At 37.4% G+C, this 9792-nt stretch overlaps 1 long non-coding RNA gene across 2 annotated transcripts; it reads right to left on the bottom strand.

Annotated features, from left to right (window-relative positions):
* Window positions 1-1551: 1551 nt before the first annotated feature.
* On the bottom strand, window positions 1552-3812 carry LOC131632728 (uncharacterized). Of its 2 annotated transcripts, XR_009293113.1 has the most exons (4): window positions 3510-3812; window positions 2959-3439; window positions 2421-2539; window positions 1552-2328 (listed from the first exon to the last, which is right to left on the bottom strand). It is a non-coding gene; the product is annotated as an uncharacterized LOC131632728 (long non-coding RNA). The 2 variants fall into 2 exon arrangements; XR_009293112.1 differs by lacking the exon at window positions 2421-2539 and having other exon boundaries at window positions 1559-2328.
* Between the last annotated feature and the right edge of the window lie 5980 nt (window positions 3813-9792).

Genomic DNA, 9792 nt, shown 5'->3' with positions numbered 1-9792 from the left:
ATCTAAAGAGATCCTAAAGGCTGGGGCAAGCTAGCAACAATTCATTTCTTTATCTTCAATCAAGTGTCAGATATCGAGACAGGTGTTGAGGAGTCAAACCAAACACCTCACCTTCACAAATTCTATCCCTCAAGCAACAACCTTCCTGCAAGGAACCCTCCATTCACTCCTAGTATCATGGAAACAATCATTCCGTTCATAATCATACATACATCATGCATATCACTGAATTTTCATTATCATTTCTCCCGTATGATCCAATCATCAACAAATCAGGGGCATCCACCCCACCTTGATTCTCAAGCAGAGTTTCAGAACTCCACCTAATCTATTCCACATCAAAGCAAAATTCCTAATCAATCAGTACACTGCATATAGAATCCATGGCATTGCATCTCCATAAGTGCACAAATAAATCAAACATTGCATATGAAGCATAAGCCAAGTTACTCATCAGATGAGGTCCCTACAAAGCATTCTATTGATATTCCACCGGATCACTCAGAGTTACCATTGTGGCGTCATCTCCCAAAGTCAATCATGTTCATCTTTCTTCAACCCAGAGTTGACGGTTATCTTTATTTCAACCCAGAGTTAATCCTTTCCTTTTCCCACTCAACCCAGAGTTGACGGTTATTTCCTTTAATCTTTCTTTCCCACTCAACCCAGAGTTGACGATTATCTTATTTCTCTTTCCCACTCAACCCAGAGTTGACGGTTATTCTTTATTCAATCCAGAATTGACTTCTCCTTTTTCCCACTCAACCCAGAGTTGACGGTTATCTTATTTCTTTCCCACTCAACCCAGAGTTGAGGGTTATCTCTTCTCCTTTCCCACTCAACCCAGAGTTGACGACCATCCTTTATTCAATCTAGAATTGACTTCTCTTCCTTTTCCCACTCAACCTAGAGTTGACGGTTATCTTTTATTTTTCCCACTCAACCCAGAGTTAACGGTTACCTTTTCTCCTCTCCCACTCAACCCAGAGTTGACGGTTATTTCTAATTGTTCATCTTTTCTCTTTCAACCCATAGTCATTATCCAATTCCTCGTTCAACCCAGAGTTGAACTACCTTCTCTCAACCTAGAGTTTATGTCTACCTCTTGTCTTCAACCCAGAGTTGATTCTCTCTCTTTCTTTTTCAACCCAGAGTTGATGTTTATCTCTCCTACAACCCAGAGTTGATATTATTTTCCCCAGTGGATTCCATCTTTCCTCAAGCAAATTTTCAGGTTCTTTTGATATTTAATCTTCTTCTACCTTGAATGTTCGAAAGGCTAGCGCCAATCTTACATTCAAGTATAAGACGATTAAATAGGGGCAGCTGTTGCACCCCAAAATTTGCCCACCTAATTCCATTTATAACTGGCTTAAAGTTTCTCATTCATCCGCATTTTTCATTAGGTCATCAGCATATCATACATTCATTAAACCATCATGGATTCAGGAGATCAATGTAAGTAATATCAATTAAGGGTTCATTATGATCAAAAGGAGTTTGCTTGTCATTTTATGCAAGTGAATCGGGAAAATTTAAGTGAGATTGGACTCCTTATAGTGAATTATTCATGTCAAGATGTTCCTCTATGCATCAAAGAAGTTCTCAAGATAATTTGGTCGCTTGAAGTGCAAATCACTTATGGTTTGGGAATTAAAGACAAATGTTCATTAAATTAAAGATTGGAATTCATTGGTGTGTGCAAGGTCGGAAGGGCTATATGAGTTATTTGAAATACGAGTTACTAATTTGAGACATTTATGGTGGTACAAAGTTGTGGCTCGTGACTTCTCTCTTGGTATCGAGGATTTCAAGCTCACTTTTGAGCAATATTCAATATTGACCCGAGTGGCTACATGTGCATAGTTTCTGTTCAAGTCAAAGGTGTTGAAAGAGAAGGTTAAAACTCATATTTATGTTGGTAAAGGAGGAACACTATGTTAAAGAAAATTTTCACCATAATTCTAAGTCACAAGGAGATCATACATTCACAATGTCCATGGAAGAATCTGAATGCTATTCAAGAATAATACAAGGAGATCTCATGTTAAAAGTTACAATTTAAAAAATTTGAGTTAAAGCTACATCCCACTTCACTGGTTACATGATCCACCTCTAATATATTCATTTCAAAGTCGGAGAAGAAAACGATACAAATTGTCGTCCAAAACTTATGCTAACTCGCTTCTAATCTTCAAAAATCACATCAACAGCTCCATAATCTCCTTAATTCATCTATAGATCCAACCTTAACACCAGTTCTGCGTCATAGCTCAAATCATCATACAATCCAGAGGGGAATCCAACAGCGGAAGCATCTAAATCAGCCTGCAAATGTACATTAATTATGAGGTATCAGCACCACAGTCCAACAATTTAACACCTCAAGTTCAGAATACCAATACTCACTTCAAACTTACCTACACATCATGATAGTTCAAAATCAAACCATGTTCATACAATCACATTGAGATAAGCATATACAGTCAGTAGCAACTCCTAAGAAAACAGAAGCATACTGCATAAAAGCCAACACAACCTACAGCAAAACCAGAATTCAAAATCATACAACATTTCAAATCTAACTAACCCAAACCATTTTTCCTAACAGTTGATTTCTAACTCAGTTATGAAATAAAACCACCCTGCAGCAAAGCCAAACCAGTAGCATACCACAAAGAAAACAAAAACAAAATTCAGTTTCAAATAACATAACCTTATAACGGAATTCAAAATTCTTGCTAACTAATCCTAAACTCCTAACTGCCACAGACAGAATATGTAACTACCTCTAACCAACCTCTAACCAACTCATAACAGTTCCCTAACAAACTTAACAAACTTCTAACAGTCTCGGCATCTAACTAACTTCTCGACAGTCAATAACCGAATAACAGAAAAATTGAGAGAGGAGGAGATCTCAGCATAACAGAATTTCAGAGAACAAAAAGAACTAACCTTCAGAGAATCGAGATCCTTCATCTCTATATAACCAAGATTTTCATCATTCTTCAAGCTCTCCCTCCACGTCCATTTACCATTTTTTCTTCACATTCACCATCTTCATCTCTTCACTTTCACTCCCATTTCATTCATCATCTTCAATCCTCTCTCAACCATTTCTTCCACTCGGTTCCCATCTTCACATTCTCCATCTTCTGAACTTTCGTCACTTTCCACAATTCACCCTCTTCACTTCTCATCTCAGGCCTCACCCTTCATTCATCCCCTTCCACCATCCATATTTCATACCTCACTTTCAGAACCTCTCCCCCTTCAATTCAACCGAACCTTTTCACTTCTTCTCCCTCCATTCAATGAAATCATCAGCACCTTCACCACCTTCGATTCTTTCTTGAAGGTCTTGAGCATCCTTCATCTTCAGCCTTCAGTTGGCAGAAAGAGATAGCACAAACTTCAAACTCCATCCATTATCGACCTACAACCATCAACCCTGTTAACAGAGAAGAAGAAGGGAAAGGCAGAAGAAATAATCAGTCGAAACTTACTTTCTCGTTCTCAAGAAATTGGTTTTCCCATCGTTCACGCGAATCATTCCTCCATCAATGTTCGAAGCTCTTCATCAACAATCTTGCACCAACATCACCACCGCTTTGGTCTTCACGTCGACGCGATTCTGCAATCGCCGTGAACATATTCTTGTCGCCGTAATGAAGACCGAAGCTCGCCAGGAAGATTGATCGAAGAAGACGATTTCGTGAGCCTCTTTCATTTTTTGCGAGAGGGAGAAGAGGACATTGCTTCAAAGAACTCCAAAGGTCACAACTCGTAACCCTAATCCCAATCTTAATTATGCCATTTTTCTTTTTATTTTTATTCAATTAATTAAGTTTTAACTTTTTAATAATCTGAATAAATTTAGAATTGGATCAAAATCTGAACACAATTATCTTGGGCTCACGAATCTGTAGCATGCACCCCCGTCGAGCCCATGACACCATTTTTTTTGGTGAATAAAAATCTGTAACAATAATAATAATAATGTATGGGCCGAAATTGCTTTTACACCCCCTATGGCCCAGCACAACACTTCTTTTTTTGGCACTAAGAAATTCCGCAACTACAAAAACGCCCCTGGGCCAAATCACCATGGGCCCTGCGCCCAATTTCTATTCACACCCCTATCTTCAATTCTCACCCCTGTTTACATTTTTATTTTAGATTTTAATTAGATTTTTTTACCATTTCTTTTAGTAATAAAAATGCTGACTTTTCTTATTATTTTGAGACTTTAGTACACATTTTGACATATAAAAATAATCAACAAAAATATTAGTTTAGGCTTTTATTTTAGTTCTTTTGCTTAATTAGAATTCTTGTTTTTGTCATATAAAAATCAATAAAGATAATAGTCCTTTAATTCATTTTTGGTACTATATTTTGCATCATTTGCTTCCATGTTTTGTACCATATTTCAAGTCATTCTCGTAGTTAATTTTGTACTAATTTTTGTATCATGCTTACTTGTGATTTTTATCTTGTAATTTCACTTGTATGTTTCCTTTAAGATTTAGGACCTATAATCTTCATAATATTAGGCTTAGTCTTTTCCCTTAAAGTCCTAACACTTAGGTATAATCATAACATTAGGCTAGTTATTCATTTTAGGCGAGTTTTCTTCTCCTTTTTCTTTTCTACTTTAAAGCATTTAATAAAGGAAGAGGCAGATCACACCTTACTAATAGTGGGAGAGAAATGAGTGGGATTTATTCCCTAATCTGTTTCTCAAACACTTAGTGGGAGAGAAATGAGTGGGATTCATTCCCTAATCTGTTTCTCGATCACTATATAATGAGAGAGAAATGAGTGGGATTCATTTCCTAATCTGTTTCTCTACCATTATGCACTTTTATGTGATTCAACTCGCAGATTAATTCCTCTTAAAAATCACCAATCAAAAACATCTAAAACACTTAATAAAGGCTCAGACCTAAACAAAGTAATGAAGTGGTGCGAAGCCTTGTATTGGGTTTTGTTCATCATGAAGTTACATAAAAAACACAAACCAATCTTCTCTCTCCTCTCTCTTGCCTTCAGGGCATTCTTTCCCTTAATCGGATATGTTACTTCCTTTCGATCGCAGACAGGTCACACATAAGACTCCATTCAACGAGTTGCTATCCTAATGCTAGATTGCGAATGTAACTTAGTCCACTAAAAAACACAAAACAAACAAAAACATATGAGCCGAACTACGGCGCTCTGATTCCTGAAAAGGATACGTAGGCATTAGGTCGCGGGGCCTAAGCGAGCACAACTATTTATAACCATTTTTCCCCGTATTTCCTTCTTTCTTTTGCATGCATTCCCTTAGCATTAAGCTTTAGATTTACACACCCTTAGAATAGAACAAACATAAGTGGATCCTGTGGAGTACCACAGACGTGAGGGGTGCTAATACCTTCCCCTTGTGTAACCGACTTCTTACCCGATCTTTGGTCGTAAGACCTTTTCTTATCCTTTCCATATTCCAGGTTTTCTGATATTCCTTTCCCTCTTTGGGATAAATATATTGGTGGCGACTCTGTTCATTTTCACGAGCGTGCGACAGCGACATACTGAACAATTCTGGAAGTTTAATTATGTTTTGGCGCTGGTATGAAGAAGATGCCATGCTACGGTTCATGTTCTTGAAATTGGGGCTTTTGAAACCACGCAAAATTAGGTCAAGAAACTGGCACCATTGAATTCAAGAGCTCTGGACGATCGTGTCCATGGGCTCGCGATAAATTTTTGTGTTGTTTTGGGGGTTCTATGTTTTTCACAGGTGTAAAAGGCATGGGTCTTTTATAGCGTTTTAGAAAAAGCGCTGTAAAATTGTTTCTGCAAGTTCTCAAGGAAGGGGATGATGCGTTGGCAGTCTCCCATACGCCAGAAAGCGCGCGCGTGGAGTTTTTTGAAACAAGGAGATCCGGTGCACTCAGGTACTGCACGTATCATGCGCCCTCACCTGTTCAACCGCTTGATCGATCTCTCATCTCATCCAACGCCTAGGAACGTGCAGATCCACCATGCGCCCTCACCTGCGTGCCACACCAGATTACCAACTAAGAAAATCTTAATTTTTTTTTATTTTTTATTACATAAACTAGTTTTATTATATATATATATATATATATATATATATATATATATATATATATATATATATATATATATATATATATATATATATATTATTGGTTAAAAATCTTAAAAAAAACAAATTCTTTTCTACCTTCTCTTTTTTCAAAAACATAATAAATGATAAATTATTTATTTTTTTTATTATTATTAATAATTTGATTTTTAATTGTTTTAATTTGACTAAATTTTGTTTAATTTTTTATTAATTATTATTCATTGATTAAAAATGAATATTAGGATTAGATATTTAACCGAAACTTGATTTTCACCGATTTAATTAATTAGCTTGAACAACCAATAATTAATTAAATTAATTTTATTTATTCTATTAATCATATTAATTCGTACTTTAATTAGGGTTTACGAAGATCGCGCCTACACTGAAATTTTCTCTTTGTTGTGCAGTTTTTCAGGGTTACCATCAGGGTTCATCCGACTACGCACCATATCAGATCAAAAGCTAAGTCCTAATCCTATATTTATTTAAATATTTGTTATTTTTTGCCTTCTAAATTAAAATTAGGATTTATCTTCAAATGCCAATGAACTGTCCCTACACTCACCGCTTTGTTTTATTTTTCCTTTTCCAATTTTCAGGGTTAGCCAACCGGTCAAAGCTCGATTAGTCGGTAACCCTAAAACCTAATTTATTTTAATTTCTTCTTTAAATTATTACTTATGCCAAACCCTATTGCTTTATTGGGGTTTAAATTTATTGCTTTTTCTCCCCTTCCCCATGGTTTATCATGTAACTGCTTCTGGTTTGTATTGCTTGGCCTTGAAGGCACTTAATACTGTTTATATTAAATGCATGGTTAGTAATTCTAGGGAGTGATAACCTTGAACTGAATTAGAATCATTAATTACAAGATAATATGACTGAATCTGATCACGTGATTGTTGCACCCACACACCTTTTATGGTACCCCTCTTGTTGCCTGTTGCGTGTTGCCTGTTGCGTGTTGCCTGTTGCCTTGTTGCCTTGTGTTTTTCAGTGCAGAATAGCCAAGTCCCTCGAATACGAGGATACCTCAGCAATGTTGCCCTCGGTTCATTCTTAAGATCATAAGTCCCAATGATGCTGCCTTCGATTCGCTAATATGATCTCGTCCCTCGAAGTTGCCTACGAAATGCTGAGGTATCCTCTGGTTGCCTAACAATGGCTATTCTGATCCTTCCCTTAGACTACCTGCCCCTCTATGGCAGGGACAGTCTTGTGGCGAACGATGATTCGACGACCCTTTAACCTCCAAATAGAAGGACTTCCCTACCCTCCTATGGTATGGATAGCCCTGAAAGGCTAAAAGAACATTTTTCATCTAACCAGGTAATTTTCCCCTAATTGCTTTGCTCTGGTTTAAAATTCTTTTTCTACCCTTTTTCTAAAAACTCATAAGGCTACGCTCATTTACGTGCTAAAGTCCTTATTTCTTCTTCTTCTTCTACATTTTGAAACTTTTGGCTTCAAAACTAAAGAGCAAAGCAATTAAGAGCCCATGAATAACCATGGATACAAAGGGTGCCTTACACCTTCCCTTTGTATAAATTACCCCCTGAACTCAGTTTTTATTTAAAAGGTTTTTCCTGTTCTTTTAGCCTTTCTATTTAATTTGGATAAAATAAAAGTCGGTGGCGACTCTTGCTTAACCGCGACATTTATTAAAGTCAGTTCACTGTATTACAGAACTGGCGACTCTGCTGGGGATGCTTTCGAATAAAAGAGGGGTTACCTTAAAAGTTTAGGATTCACTTAAATGTTTTCTATTGTTTGTTTTGTTTGATTTATTTTTCAGGGTTGTTTTGGTTACTTTGCTGTGTGAAAGATCCTAACCCGGATCTGAGTACCTTAGGTAAATGGCATGAGATCAAGGAGACTGCACAGTGTATACTGATGTGGTTGATCTGATGGCCATCGTTAGTGTGACACATTGGTTTGTCTTGGTGTTCTTTGGGATCCAACCTGAGGAAATGCTTGGCTGCCGCGTGGTGTCATTAAGCACTAATTAGCCCTTAGAACCTTAGTTGAACTTGACTTTGGCCTATTAGAAAGTAGCAAGATGGCTAGCTTTGGTTCCGAATGAAGTTGGTTGATACTCGAAGCTACACTCATATGGACTGGACTTTCAGGACCTTTTCGGTTGGCAATTCGATTGCCGAACTGAGATAAGCGCCTTCGAGAAAGGTCAATGATATGAGCTCCCTAGAACCCGATCTTTATATAGGACAGGTTTGGACCAACTAAACTTCAGGGGGAGGGTATACACCTCTGGACTACATGCAATCCTAACCTTAAGGCAAAATTGTGTGACCTGTTTGTGTTTGTTATCTACTTGACATCATGACATCATAAGCATCATAACATCATGACATTCCACTAACCGTTCGAGGATCAAAGAATTCATCTTTTTTCTATTTTGTAGGTCATGGAGACAAGAAACACTATTCGAGTTAACTTTGTGAAGATACCTTCCGAGCTGAAAGAGTTGGTATTAGAGATTCCTGGAGGTTCCCGATTCACTGAAAGACATGGTCTCTTGCCCGGTTTGGTTACCTCAGGTTTTGACGAAGAGATGATGAGCGTACTGTTTCAATTCTTCGATCCCAAGCATCATTGTTTTAATTTTCCAGATTATCAGTTGGTACCTACTATGGAGGAGTTTTTTGACATACTTGGACTCTCTATCCGAAATCAGATCCCCTTCACTGGTTTGGAAGAAATTCCAAAATTGGAAGTTATTGCTTCTGCTCTACATCTTAAGAAGTCTAATATTGAAGGTCATTGAGAAACTAGAAGTGGAGTCAAAGGATTCCTCGCTAAGTTCTTATTCGGAAAAGCTCGCATGTTTTTGAAGACCAAGAGTTATCAAGCCTTCGAAGACATATTAGCTTTACTCATTTATGGTTTAGTGCTATTTCCTAATCCTGATCATTTCGTAGATGTACACGCTGTCATACCCCAATTTTTGACCTAAGATACCACCTCATATCATTGCATATGCATCATTTGCATCTCTAACAAATTGCATAGTTTGTGTTTGCTACTTGTGACTCAGCAGGGATTTAATCAAGAAATCACTCATCTGTACAAGCAACAATCAACTAGGGTTTTGTTCTCCCTTCATCTCAAATGAATCATCTTCATCAACATTCAACATTTGGTCCTCAGAGATTCATTTCAACAAGCTCAACAGCTTTGAATCGACCAAACTAGGGTTTTGACTGAAGACAGCATACTCTTGACTTTTGCTCAGGATTTGACCTAATGACTTGGGGACATGACCTCACATCCCAAGTACATCATTTTAGCCTAATCTATTGGCTCAATACATCTCCTACACAAGGATTGATCAACAGTGAAATTTCAAGTCATCAGAATTAGGGTTTTTGAACTATCAGGGACTGAAATCAGGGATCAGATTTGGGAAACCCTAAAAATCCCCAGGAAGTCAATCAAAGGTTTCAATCATCTTCAAATAATCCCTATGACAAAATCCAATGGAAATTACATCTCAATTCAAGACCTACAGTCATCAATTTCATCTGGTCGACAATTAGGGTTTTTGACCTAATTCACTGAACAACTGACTTTTTAATCAGGACATGGTGCCACAACTCAAACCATGGCTCAATATCCTCTAATGCTTC

The sequence above is a fragment of the Vicia villosa genome, unplaced genomic scaffold (assembly GCF_029867415.1).
Source record: "Vicia villosa cultivar HV-30 ecotype Madison, WI unplaced genomic scaffold, Vvil1.0 ctg.000992F_1_1, whole genome shotgun sequence".
Lineage (NCBI taxonomy): Eukaryota > Viridiplantae > Streptophyta > Magnoliopsida > Fabales > Fabaceae > Vicia > Vicia villosa.
This window is presented reverse-complemented; position numbering and strand designations above follow the sequence as displayed.